Genomic DNA, 14,984 nt, shown 5'->3' with positions numbered 1-14,984 from the left:
TGTGAGTGACTTGCCAAGGTCCACCATGAAGCACCAGAGGTGCTACATCAGACCAATGAAGGGGTTGCAGAAACCCGGCTCCCCATCTGAATTCTGTTGCTGACACATTACTGGAATAAGCCTGTTGCTTAGTGTTGTGGGTTTTTTTCTCTTGTTACTACTGCTACTAGGAAACCTGTTGCCATTGAGTCGACTCTGTCTCAAAGTGACCCCATGTATGTCAAAACAGAACTTGGCTCCACAGGGTTTTCAGTGGTTCCTTTTTTGGAAGTTGATTGCCAGGCCTTTCTTTCGATGCTCCTCTAGGTGAACTGAAACCTCCAACATTTCAATTAACAGCCGAGCATGTTAACAGTTTGTGCCACCCAAGGACTCCACTACTACTACTAATGATATTAGCTATCATTTGTTGCATCAGTACAACTGAATTGTACTTTAAAATAATATTAGATACATTAGCGTGGGGTGACTGCAAGGTCATGGGATTGTGCCAGGCCAGTATGATAAACCAAACCAAACCTGTTGCTGTCGAGTCGATGCTGATTCATAATTTTATAAACTTGTTTTTTTCCTTTTACTTAACGAAGTAGTATGAACATCTTTCCATGTCTTTAAATATTCTACAGCATAATTTTTATGGTTAGATAGCATTCATTTATCCAATCAAATTTAATTTTTTTTGCTTTTATACAAATTGTTGTGTATCTTTTTTTGTAGCTAAATCAGGATTATTTCCTTAAGATGCTTTTCTAGATACAGAGCCGCTAGGTTTAAGAGTACACTTATTTAGAAAGGTTTCATTCTTTTTGCCAAATTGCCCTCCAGAAAGTTTTTTTTTCCCCTCTTCGATTTATTTTCTTACTAGCAGTGTGTGAGAAGGCATATTTTTCCCATATCTAAATTAATATTGTTTTTAAAAACTTTGCCAATCTGATATAGGGAAAAAGGTATCTCATTCTGGTTTATTTGCATTTCTTAAATTACTAGTGAGGCTGGACTTTTTTTTCTTTCGTGAATTGCCTATTAATTTTCCTTGCTTATTTTTCTATTGTGACGTTTATTTTAAAATTAATTTTCCTTAAATTATTTGCATAGTACAGATATTAACGCATGTGTTTATGGACTATCTAGAATGTAAATATTTTTCCCAGTTTGTTAGTTGCCTTTTGATTTTTTTCTGTTGGTATCTTTTCACACGAGAAATTCTTGTGGATGTGGTTGAAAACTCTACATGTTTTCCTTTTAAAGGTTTTGCCTTTGCTGTTATGTTTAGAAAGGACTTTCCCATCCCAAGGCTACATACACTTTAACTACATTTTTCTCCATTACTTTTTTTAGTGTCTTTATTTTACATTTAAATCTTAATCCATCTGGAATGTATTTTGATGTAGGGGAGTGCAGGAATTTAACTTTGTATTTTTTTATAAATAATTTTCCTCCTGGCCTGACAATTATTTATTGATGAATCTATCCTTTCCCTTTAAAGTTTTACCTTGAAAAAATAAAATAAAAATTCTGAATCTAGATTTTCTATCATTTTAATTTTATTTCTATCTTTTTTTTTTTTTTAATCTTTCTTTGGCCAGCATTGCTCTGTTTTAACCATTGTAACTTTATAACGCATTTTAATATTGGATAGCTTGAATTGCTCTTATCTTTTTTAAAAAATTGCGTCGCAATACTTTTCATGATCTCTTGACCAGATGGTTGTCACAGTGTCTTAATTACCCATTCTAACATTGGTCTCACTTGCTTCTAATCCATTCACAAGAGAGTCAGCCAAGTTATTGTTTTAAAACACAAATGGGATCATATTACTCTCCTGCTTGTTATATATAGTTCTAGGCATTTTTAAAAACTAAAAAATGGCCCCACATTGCCTATAGTTTTTTAAAACTAAAGTCCAAGCAATTCCTGGGCTTCAGAGTGTTTACGGACACTGTATACATCCTATTTTGGCTAATGTGCATTTTCTTCTGAGAAGAAGGTTCATAGTTTTACTAGAATTTTAAAGGGATATGACCCCCAAGCATTAATAAACAGTGGGTTATAAGAAGGAAGTTAGTCTCCGATGGCTCATACAGAGAAGGCCCTCCACAAGTGGACTTTGCTTCCCTGTCCGCCCCCACCCTTACCGCTCTCCCACATCCTTCCTGCTCCCCACCCATCCTGAGCTGCTTGCAGTTTACTGAACAGTGTGCTGACTCATGCCTCAGTGCCTTTGTACATGCTGTGCCCTCTGCTTAAGTGCTTTCCCCCACTCACTTCGCTCACCTGGAAATTTGCTTCTTGTCCTTTAAGAAACAATCGAAGAATTGCCTCCTCTCTGAAACTTTGCCTGAACTCCTCAAGCAGAGCTGATTACTCTCTCCTTTTTTTTTTTAAGTTAAATTATTTTGTATTTAAAAGAAAATTACAGTCATAGTGCAAAATAATAAAAATGACAATAATAATAGCCACAATCACAATAAATCCCACTACCCTAGCCCAAATATTATCAGCACCTGTGGTAGATGTCTGCTGTTTCTCCGCTCAGTAACACCCCCCCACCCCGTAACAGCTTTCCATTTTTCATGAGGAACAAACACTTCTATCCTCAGATTGAGGGGTATGAGTTGAGTTGGTTGCAGGACCAGCTACGTAATTTATGGAGCTCAGTGCAAAAATGAAAATGAGAGGTCCCTTGTTCAAAACGTATTAGTTATTTCTAGATGGTAACAGCAGAGTATTAAATCAAGCCCAAGGCCATTGGAAGAGTGGGGGTCCATGAGACTGCGCAGGTCGAGTGCCTGTGAAACTAACTCTGGGTGAGTGCATGACCCAGCCTTGCCAAAAAGACTCAAACCCAGGCTTCTGCTGCAAAGAGGCTCTCACTTTCTGCTGGGGTTGCTAAGCCAGTAAAAATATAAACCTGGAGCTGCTGACCACCAGCTTTGTCTTCCCAGTGGGAAAGTCCTTGTTAATAGGCACAACTGAGAAGATGGACTTCTGGTAATATAAAAACATTGAGCTAGTTGATCTGTCTCCTCTTCCGGTTTTCAGGGATGTGGGCCATTTCATCTCCTTTTTCTCTCCTTTATTTTTTAAACCACTGAATTTAGTTTATAATTTTATTATTACTCTTGTACATTTCCTCTTTTACCTAGACTACAATATCTTTGAGGATAAGAACCATGTCTTTGTAACCACAGGGCCCTGTACTAGACATATGCAGTCACTCAATGAACGCTTGTTGAATGGATGTAAAAAATGAATGAATGGGGGGGCATGTTGTTTTTGTGCTTGTCGTTAGTTGCCATTGAGTTGGCTCCAACTCATGGCAACCTTATGTATTATTGGATGAAATGTTGCCTGGTCCTGCACTGTCTTATGATTGTTACTCTGTGTCCATTGTTATGGGGGGATATAGCCCTGGGGAATCCATGACATGAGATTGAAGTAACATTGCATAAGAAAAACAACATTTCGTTAGAGGTGAAGGGACCAGCTTTTAGTTTGACAGAAATGAGAACAGAATGAGGAAAGCCATAATGTCAACTTGGAAATACAATGATATATTAAAGAACCAAATTTGAAGATTTTAGGAACCTTAAATAAAAAGCTCCTTACCAAATACTTTTCTGTTTCCCAGGGTACTTGTAACATAGGCCCTATTTCTTGAGTTATTGGGGTCCTAACACATGCTAAATCATGAATTGGTCACCAAGAGTTATTGGTAATTGAAAGTAATGGAAGCATGGCTTTAGGTGAGTGGATAGATAGACTGGGGGTGGGGGTGGGGGTTATTTTGCTCAATTAAAGGATGTGCCTCATCTTGGACAAATATCATCCAAATTGATATATTGCCATATTTTTAGTGATTCTGGTACCAAGCGCAGGGCCTGGCATGCAGTGGATACTGAATAAATATTTGATGAATAAATGAATGAGTGAGTGTATATTTGGGTATGTGATAGCCAGTTAACCACTGTGTCTTCTTTGTCAATTCTCACTGTTGAGGTGTCAGTGCAAATTTTGCTGGAGAAAGTACGAGCATTGTTTTAATTAATTCCCTTTATTCATACTACTTTATCTTAGCTGGTTCTTATTGTTGCTCGATGTGTTTACTTTTGGATTCTCTCTCTTACTGCTCTCAGGCATTTTGTGTCACCCACCATCCTACTCTTAACTGCTGGCCCTTGTTTTCTGAGAATATGTCCGTCTGACGTAAACCTCTCAACTTCACTCCTCAGAATCTCTCTACATCATGACTCCTTTGACCCAGGCAATGAATCTTCTTATTCAAATCTGCTTTGCTTTTAACTTTAATCTCTCTGTCCATTTGCCTCTTTTTGCTTACAAATATATTAAGAGTTCCGTATCCTAAAAACAAACAACCCAAAAAACAAAATTTTTTTCTTGACTTTTCTCATTGACTACTTTAACTCACTTTTCTTTCACCTTTGAACTTTTTGGAAGGTCCATCTATATCCACTGTCTCTACCTTCTCTTCATGTATTGAAGTCTTAAGTCCCCTATTATCTGCTTTTTTTTCTGTCAGTCACAAAATTATGAAAAATGCCATTTCTCAGTCTTTATCCTCCTTAGCTCTTGATAACATTTGAGACCATTAAAATTCCTCTTAATTTTGAAATGACTTCGCTTCTTAATGTCTGTCATACTGAATTCTCTCTTTGCCCTTATCTTTCTGATTGCTTCACTTTTTGTTTCTTCCTTGGGCCTTCTTTCTAATTCCCTGACTGTGCAAAGCATATCAAATTATACCATGTCAACCTATACCATGCCTACAGGTTGACTCCCAAACCTCACCTTCAAACTAGCCCTCTCTCTTATGTTCAAATCTACTGTTTTCTAGACACTCCTACCTGATTGTCCTATAAGCACCTCAATATTCATAGAAATTCTATATAATTTAACACATAAGTTCATATATTTTTCTCTTGAGCCAATTTTTCATTCTTCCTTTTGAAATAAACTACATTAATGACACAACCATTTTTCAAGTCACCCAACATTGAAATTTTAGAATCAGCTGTGATTGCTAATTCTTCTCTCACATCCAACCGATTTCAATGTTCTCTCATTTCACCTTTTTGTTGTCTGTTATCCAGACTTTCCTTTACATTCCCACTGTTGTGGTGCTCGTTTAAAACCCTGTACCTGTTGATTTTAATATTGTATTGGCTTTTTAAATGTGCTTTCATCTCTTTAGTTATTTCTGTTCCAGTGTATTCTTTATGTTGAAACCAGACCTAATCATCAGAGACCCAAATATGCCACATTCTTGATCAAAACTCTTTACTGCTTCCTGATATCTGTGCAGGGAAGGTCAATTTTCTCCATGATTAACATGTACTCAGAGGCTAGACTGCCAAGATTTGGATCCTGTCCTTACCTCTTCCTAGTTTGTGATCTTGGGAAAATTACTCAACTCATCTAAGTTGCTTCAGTGAAAAATGGGGGTAATAATAGCAACTACCTGATTACCCCGACACATAGTAAGCATTCTGTCCTTGCTATTACTATTAGCCCACTAGTGGAAAACTTTCATATTTGTCTCACATCCAGCTTTCTCTTTACTAGCCATTTCCAAACATGCCATGTCTTTTCCAACTGCTGTGTCTTGGCTCCTGCTGCTTCCTCTACTTTGAATACCTTTCCTTCTATCACTGCTGAGTCTTTCAAACTTCTACCCATTCTTTAAGATCAAGCTTAAATATGCTTTCTCCATGAACCCTATTTAAAGGCTGCATGGTATTCTGTCGCATATATATTGTAACATTTATATGGCCAGTCCATTCTGGTGGACAATTAGGTTGTTTTAATCTTTTGCCATTTCCAGTAGAGCACATATATATGCAAGTATATTTGAAAGACAAAGTCTTAGAAGTAAAATTAAATGAAAGCTATTACCAAATTGCTTGCTATAGGCATAGCACCAATCTACCCTTCCAAAGGAGCAGTCTGTGAGTGACTTCTTGTCCCAGCACCGCACCAACACAATGTGTTAATCCCTTAAGACTGAGAAGTAGGTAATTTAGTCACATCTTACAGTTAATGAAACTGATGCTTAGAGAGACTGGTGAAGTAAGAGTTAATAAATGTTAGAATTGGGAGTTGGACCTACATTTGTCTGATTCCAAGGCTTATATCCAATCAGTGTGTACCGAGCACCTTTAAAGAGCCAAGCAACAGTTTAAGATGGGTTCACATGTGTTCAGCTTCTACAACCAGATAAAGGAGGTATTCTATTGAAGATGAGGAATAAGGTGTAGATAAGTGATTGCGTTAGGGTCACATATTTAGAGAGCAGTCAAATCAGAACATGAATGCGTGACCCTTGTTTCTATTAAACCCATGATTTTTTCACTATATAATACCCTATTCTCTGTCTACACAGTGATCATGATATTCTTCTTCCTGTTTCTTGTTCATTTGAGAAATAGTGAAAATTAGCAAAGATTCCTAGGAGAAAAATGTCAAATATCTACACTTGCAAAAACTCACCTGGATTTTTCCATCTTCTAGTTCATTATCTTGTTGAACCTAATTTAGTAGTTTTAGAAACAGCGTGAGTTCTGTGGGTAGCATTCAGTATGCTTCAGTTAGCTAAATGGCGTCCTGGTGGCCCAGGAAGACTCATATAGCTTCTAAACATGGCTGCCACCTGCAAGTAGCTAAGGCAGTGGGCAATCAGGCTCCATTTCTGAAGGGCTTGGGATGGGTGGCTATTTTCTGGTTTCCTCTTGAAGCTGGAGCTAGATTAAATGAATTTTTTTATCATGATCTTAATCTACTTTGAGAGCTACTTGAAACACATCATGAGTTGTTTTGGCTTATTATTTTTAGTTTTTAAACAGAAGTGGAGTGCCTTAGTATTCAAAGTATAGTACTTTCTATAGGAGAAAGCTCTGTTCACTTCTTGAAGATATTTAACAGAAAGCTCAAGGAAATAATCTAAAATCTTTATTGAGGATTAATATTGGAGACTTGCAACACAACCTAACTGATTTTTGACTTTGCTTCTTGGCTATTAAATTATTCCAAATGGTAAAATACTGTTGGTCATTTCAGAGCAAATAATGCATGCATATTTCCTATTCCATAATAAATCGGTACTATTAAGGATCAATGGATCATTGTTGTCATTCTCAAGAAATTTTTTTATATCTGGTTAGAATCAGCACTCTATTTCTGGAAGGGATTTAGAAAAACCAGAAAACTTTAATTCACAAATTATCAATATCCAACAGTGTGGTAGATTCAGATGGATTTGCCTGCAAAAAAGAAACACAAAAAAACTCCATTAAAGAGCTACCCTGCCAGGCCTTTTCAGAGTTTCATAGTCTGAACTGTCGTTACTTAACAGTTATGCCTACTGGGTTCCATTTCCTTAGCAGCCTTGGAAGTTTTTTTAGATATAGAGTCCTGAATCTTACAAATTAATACTTAGAGTCTGTGAAAAATTAAAGATCTATCTTTTTGTTCTTTTTTACAAATGGAAGCTTAAGAAGTTCTGCTATGGAAAAGCAATCAACTTGTCCTAAATGGTCCTTTATTCAAGTTGAAATGAAATGGGAGGAGGCACTCCCAAATTTGAAATACTATATTGAACTTCAGTTTCTAAAACAAAATCTTAAAAGTAACATGGCATCAAAGACTTCTAAGCAAGGAGAGTTTAGGAGACATTCTAATTCTTGGCTAAAGGAGTAAAAATATAAAATATCATAAAATTTTTAAATGTAAATCTTAATGTTTCCTTAGGAGTAATAATAACAACTGAAATGCTGTGAACTTTCTAAAACATCTTAACGAAGATTCTCTTGAAATCTAAACATGTTAGTTGTATCTACCAAACAGGTATTTTAGAAAAAGGAAGATTTAAGCTATTTAAATTTATGTTCTAATGGTTGTTTAATTTAAAATGCTTCTTATGTCAAAGAAATTTAGGATAGAGAGATTTAGTTGAAAAATATAACACATTATTCCAATAATCTTTTTTTTTAAACTTTTATTGTGCTTTAAGCAAAAGTTTACCGATCAAGTCAGTCTCTAAAACAAAAACTTATATACACCTTTCTACATACTCCCAATTTCTCTCCCCCTAATGACACAGCCCGCTCTCTCCCTCTACTCTCTCTTTTCATGTCCATTTCGCCAGCTTCTAGCCCCATCTACCCTCTCATCTCCCCTCCAGGCAGGAGATGCCAACGTAGTCTCAAGTGGCCACCTGATCCAAGAAGCTCACTCCTCACCAGCATCCCTCTCCAATCCACTGTCCAGTCCAATCCCTGTCTGAAGAGTTGGCTTGGGGAATGGTTCCCGTCCTGGGCCAACAGAAGGTCTGGGGGCCATGACCACTGGGGTCCTTCTAGTCTCAGTCAGACTATTAAGTCTGGTCTTTTTATGAGAATTTGGGGTCTGCATCCCACTGCTCTCCTGCTCTCTCAGGGGTTCTTTGTTGTGTTCCCTATCAGGGCAGTCATTGGTTGTAACCGGGCACCATCTAGTTCTTCTGGTCTCAGGCTGAAGTAGTCTCTGATTTATGTGGCCCTTTCTGTCTCCTGGGCTTGTAATTACCTTGTGTCCTTGGTGTTCTTTGTTCTCCTTTGATCCAGGTGGGTTGAGACCAATTGATGCATCTTAGATGGCCACTGTTCCAATAATCTTTACAATTTGAAACTATCTGTATTGGATATTCTTAGCCAGTTTTCCAAGTTCAGTTTATTCCATGGCTGAAGGAATTTCTTTTGTATATCTTAGAAAATGATTCTGGTATAGAAGTTTATAATCTAATAACAGACATGTTTCACGATTCTCTTCCCAGTTTCTCAGCCCATGTTGTTGTTGTTAGTTGCCATTGAGTCACCTCCAACTCATGGCAATCTATGTATAACAGAAGGAAACATTGCCCAGTCCAGCACCATCTTCATGATAGTTGGTATGGTAGAGTCCATTGTTGTGGCTGTTGCATAGTGCCTTCCAACCTAGGGGGCTCATCATCCCACACTATATTGGACAACGTTCTGTTGTGATCCATAAGGTTTGCACTGGCTAATTTTCAGAGTAGACTGCAAAGCCTTTCTTCTTAGTCTATCAGCTCTGACGAAACCTCTTCACCGTAGGTGACCCAGCTGGTATTTGAAATACCAGTGGCATAACTGCCAGCATTACAGCAACATGCAAACCACCACAGTACAACAAACTGACTGACAGGTGGTGTTATTCATTCTCTTTGCCATGCTTACTCTGTTCATATTTGTAAGCTATTATTTTCTCCAACCATTAATCATTGGTAAGTGAGATACATTTGACTGCATCCCTTTCAGCACTTTCTCTGCAGCATGCTAGCACTCTTCATTTGATGTACAGACGTACCTCTGACAGCTGGGGAGAGAGAGGAAAGCCCTTCCCTCCGAGCCTTGGTTTTTCCCATTGAAAGTGTAGGATCATTGTTGCTGCAATGAGACCTGGAGGCAGGAGCAAGAGATGGTTGGAGTCGGGGAGACCTAGGAATGGATTCAGGCTCTACCACTTGAAACTGTTAGGATTTCTATGAACTTCGTCTTTTCCATCTATATGATAGAGATAATTATAATGCCAACATTATGGGATTATTGTAAGGATAAATGAGTTATGTCAGGTGTCTAGCAAGGTGCCTGGTACTTGGTAACTGCTCGACAGATATAGTTATTAACAGCAGTAATCACAATGGATGTAATAATTTTACCTAGTTGTTGAACACTGTTCTCCACATGCGCACCTTGACACCTGTTTCCTTTTCCCTGGAAATTTTCTGCTCGAAAAGTATCTAAATTACATATTCTTTTAAAAAGTAAAGTTGTATCTCATTGTCATGGGTTGAATTGTGTTCCCCCAAAATATGTGTCAACTTAGTTAGGTCATGACTCCCAGTATTGTGTGGTTGTCCTCCATTTTGTGATTGATGTAATTTTCCTATGTGTTGTCAATACTAATCTCTGCCTGTGGTTAATAAGGCAAGATTAGATTATGTTAAAGAGGATTAGTGTGGAATGTAACACCCTTACTCAGATCACATCCCTGATTCAATGTAAAGGGAGTTTCCCTGGGGTATGGCCTGCATCACCTTTACCTTACAAGAGATAAAAGGAAATGGAAGCAAGCAGAGAGTTGGGGACGTCATACCACCTAGAAAGCAGTGCCAGGAGCAGAGTTTGTCCTTTGGACCTGGGTCCCTGCACCTGAGAAGCTCCTTGACCAGAGGAAGATTGATGACAAGGACTTTCCCCCAGAGCCTGTAGTGAGAGAAAGCCTTCCTCTGGAGCTGGCACCCTGAATTTGGACTTCTAGCCTACTAGATTGTGAGAGAATAAATTCTCTTTGTTAAAGCCATCCATTTGTGGTATTTCTGTTATAGCAGCACTAGATGACTAAGACACTCACCTAATTAAAAATTTAGTGTAGTTTACCTCTATCTGTACCCATTTAAATCCATTAAGTCTTTTTTATATTTACCTCCAAAGTTAGCATTATCTACCCAATTCATGCTATTACCTCTGCCTTTTAAGACACACAAAGATTGAAACAAAAGAGAAACATCTAGTTTCTCAACCCCAGTTCAGTGAGATTTGCTCTTAATGTCATTATCCTTTGGTTTCCAATCATTTAGAAAACTTTCAATCCTCATCACGTAGGAAAGTCAGTGAAAATTTTTATGTAAAGAATTTCTTGTAGTGTCAAATCTCACAGCTGTTTACAAATTCACATGCCAATTTTTCGTTAATCCACAGAAAGCCTTTCCTCTCTTCTACTGAATAAATTCCATTCATCTTTAAAGTTGATTTTAAATACCATCTCTTGAATGAAGTGTTCCTGTTCATCCCAACCAAAGAGCTCTCTTCTTCCCCTGAAATCTGATAGCTAGAATAGCCATAAAATTTATGCCCTTTTTATTTATTTGCTTGTTTATTCAGCTGTTTATTTACTTACTTAGCTTTATTGATGACTTTAGGGCTAACAATAAATAAAAGGGGCATAATGAAAATGAAATGAAACACTGAAAATATTCAGTTAACCCAAAGAGGGCAAGAAAGAAGCAACAGAGAAATAAAAATCAGAAGAGATAAATGGGGAAAATAAACCTGATATCTGGTGTCTAGTGGGATTCACTCAATGAATTCATTCACGCAAACAATGAGAGGCTACTATCCTGGTGCTTTAAGAAATACAAATACAGGTGTTATTAAATCATGCCGCCTGCCCTTAAAGACCTTACAAATGTGCATAGGAGTGTACGATAATTGTTGTATGAGAAACACAACAAAATTATAGTTATTCCAGGGACTGGTCCTTTGTGATAACGTGTCCAAAGTACGTGAGACAAGCCTCATCATTCTCACTTCTAAGGAGTGTTCTAGTTGGATTTCTTCCGAGATCGTTCTTCTGGCAGTCTATGGTATGTTCAATATTCTTTCCCAACACCATAATTCAAATGCATCAACTTTTCTTTAGTCTTCTTTATTCATTATCCAGCTTTCCCATGCATATGAGGTGATCAAAAATACTATGGCTTGGGTCAGGCACACCTTAACCTTCAAGATGACATCTTTGCTTTCTAACACTTTAACGAGATTGTTTGTAGCTGATTAGCCCAGTGGAATGTGTCATTTGATTTTTTGACTGCTGCTTCCATGGATGTTGATTGTGGGCCCAAGTAAAATGAAATCCTTGGCAACTTCAATATTTTCTCCATTTGTCACAATGTTGCTTATGGGTCCAGATGTGAGGATTTTTGTTTTCTGTGTGTTAAGGTGCAATCCATACTGAAGGCTTTGATCTTCATCAGTAAGTGCTTCAAGTCCCCTTCACTTTCAGTAAGCAAGGTTGTGTCAACTGCACATCACAGGTTGTTAACAAGTCTTCCTCCAATCCTAATGCCACATTCTTCTTCATGTAGTCCAGCTACTCAGATTATTCATTCAGTTTACAGACTGAGTAAGTATAGTGACAGGATACAACTCTGACACACACCTTTCCTGATGTTAAACCACGCAGTATTGCTTTGTTTCTGTTTGAACAACTACCTGTTGGTTTATATACAGGTTCTGTGTGAGCACAATTAAGTATTCTGGAATTTCATTCTTCGCATGTTATCCATAATTTGTTATGATCCACACAGTCGAATGCCTTTGCATAGTCAATGAAACACAGGTAAACATCCTTCTGGTATTCTCTGCTTTCAGCCAAGATTCGTCTGACATCAGCAATGATATCCTTCTTACTACGTCCTCTTCTGAATCGGCTTGAATTTCTGGCAGTTCCCTGTAGATGTACTCTTGTAACCATTTTTGAATTATCTTCAGCAAAATTTTGCTTGCATATGGTATAATGATATTGCTCAATAATCTCCCCATTCTGTTGGATACCCTTTCTTTGGAATGGGTACAGATATGGATCTCTGTAAGTTGGTTCACCATGTATCTCTTTTCCAAATTTCTTGGCATAGGCAAGTGAACACTTTCAGCATTGCATCTCTTTGTTGAAACTTCTCAATTGGTGTTCCACCAATTCCTGGAGCCTTGTTTTTGACCAATGCCTTCAGTGCAGCCTGGACTTCTTCCTTGAGTACTATTTGTTCTGATCATATGTTACCTCCTGAAATGGTTGAATGTTGCCCAATTTTTCTTGGTACAGTGACTTTGTGTATTCTTTCCATCTTCTTTTGATGCTTACATAAATGGTAGTAAAAAATAAAATAAAAAACAAATACATATATATATATACTTTTCTATTCCTTATTTTTCTCCACTTAATTATATATCTTAGATTCTATACGTATTAATACGTAAGGAGTTTCCCCAGTCTCCTTTAGGCCTCCATGATATTCAGTTGTATAAATTCGTCATAAATCATGTCATCTGACCCCCATTTATGCTTGTACTTTTTGACTATTATAAACAATGCTTCCTTGAACCTCCTTGGACACACTATTTGGTACATGCCAGTGTGTTGTTGTTACTGGGTGCTGTGAAGGTGATTCTGACTCATAGTGACCCCAAGCGACAGAGTAGATCTGTAGAATAAATTTATAAAAGTACAATTGCTACCTCAAAAGAAATGTGCATTTGTTATTTTGTTAAGTATTGCCAAATTGCCTTCCACAGCGTGTGTATCCCCACCAGCACTGTCTGAAAGCGATGTTGACATTTTTTATGTGTCTCCAGTATTCCTTTCCCCCATGTTAAACCTAAAAAAATGACTTCTGCTTTTATTCTTATGCTTTATTGTGAATCGATCAGTTAATAATCTCATCCTGCCTAACTTGCATGTTTCTTGATTAAACAAAGAAGATAAACGGCACTGGTATATACAGATTGGGGGTATTGTTGTCATTGTTGCTGGGCTTCATTTCCCTAACGATGTAGGGTGTAGGGTACATACCAGCTATTAATTTCCATTTTTAAAGTGCAACTTTGTTTCCATTTTGGTCAATGATCTTCAAAGAATTTTCCTTTTTTTGTGTTTTGAAAATATGGGAAGAGCATATGCTAGTCTTTCCTTATTCTGAGCTTGACTGTGTCTTTTAAATGTACAGTCTAACTTTATTAATTCTTTATGGACTCATGTCCTTTGAGCCATCTAGCATGTTTTTTTTATTTTTGTTGTTTTCTTTAATTTACTTGCTCTTCTGAATTTGAGAAGCCAAGTGTGTCTGGTATAAGGTTAACTATTCATAGGACATTCTGAATCCTTTTTTGTGGAAACAGTGACTCTGTTAGAGCTTCCTACTTCCTGGGATGTAAAGTTGTCCTCTAGGTAATTTAAGAGTCTGTTTGATTTTGCAGGTTCTCCTCTCTTTGCAGTGTGTTAAAAAATGAATTGTGAATTCATTGCTTTGAAATATGAAAAAGTCGATCTTTAACATTAGCTTAAAATATATATTTTTTTTCCAGTATTCACCTTCAACCTGACCTACGTAAAGATCGTAGACAAGGAAATTTCTCATTGTCTTTCCCTATATCTGTTACTACCTTAATGCCATGTGTATTTTTGTCATTAAGTTGTATTGTAGTATACTCAAGGAGTAAACTGCTGAAAAGATCCCATTAAAATGATTTTTTCTTCTTGGCAACTGCTTTAAAAGAAAAAAGAAATTCTTTGCATTCTAAAGTCCTCCTCCACCCCCTGCATGTTGAAATTTCTGTGTCAAACTTCCTTTGACTCTGGATCTTCCTATAAAATAGTATGAGAGACAGTAACTGAATGACGTGAAAAGGTCTTGCAAATATAGTTTATTTTTCCACTGAGAATAGAATGTGCTACCTAATTTGGAGACTGTATTAACTCATACTGCTGGCATTTATTACTCTGGGCTTCAAACTGTGTTTAGGGGAACTAAAAAAAAAAAAAAAAAGTCTAGTTCTTGCCCTCAGGGAGTGTAATGGTTGAGAGCACAGGGTTTGAAGTTAAGCAGACAGACGTAGGCTGGATGATCTTGGGCAAAGTACGCTAAGCCCTAGTTCTCTCATCTGTGAAATAATTGCACTTATCTTACACATTACATGAGATAAGTCCGTGGGATAAAATTCTCCCCAGAATTCAGAGAGTCTTCCTCTGAGCACTTCTGCTTTTTCTGATTTTTTAAATTGTTGTAAATCAGATTTCAAAATCAAGAAGTCCAACACCGCTGTGTCTATTACCACGGCCACTTCATGTTCTGGCAGCAGACATGCATCTGGACACCTTCTACTGCAGGTAAATTGTAACTGTGATTAATTAATATTCATACTGGCCAATCGTAGGTGCAGTCATGCAGTATGATTAGTTAAGGTAGCATAAAGACTGTGACAATTCAGCCCCTAAATCTCAATGGCTTAATGCATTACATAACTTTTTCTTGCTCACATCACAGTACAAGGTGGATTGGGTGTGGAGGGCACAGTCTGCTCCAAGCAGTTATTCAGGGACCCACACTCTGTTCAACTAGTGGCTTCAACATCTTC

At 37.4% G+C, this 14,984-nt stretch overlaps 1 protein-coding gene across 4 annotated transcripts in view; it reads left to right on the top strand.

The window, feature by feature from the left end:
- The window catches only part of PDE4D (phosphodiesterase 4D), a 1,645,162-nt gene that overhangs the window by 56,325 nt on the left and 1,573,853 nt on the right, over positions 1-14,984 (top strand). For 2 of the 4 annotated variants that reach the window (XM_049857493.1, XM_049857479.1), the window contains one exon: positions 14,642-14,736. The exons of the other annotated variants lie outside the window; for them this stretch is intronic. The gene's annotated coding sequence lies outside the window, so the exon portion shown is untranslated. The remainder of the gene's footprint in view (positions 1-14,641; positions 14,737-14,984) is intronic. 4 annotated transcript variants of the gene reach the window in all.

Source organism: Elephas maximus, chromosome 2, assembly GCF_024166365.1.
Source record: "Elephas maximus indicus isolate mEleMax1 chromosome 2, mEleMax1 primary haplotype, whole genome shotgun sequence".
NCBI lineage: Eukaryota > Metazoa > Chordata > Mammalia > Proboscidea > Elephantidae > Elephas > Elephas maximus.
Note: the sequence above shows the minus strand (reverse complement) of the source record. Positions and strands in the feature narration are given on the sequence as shown.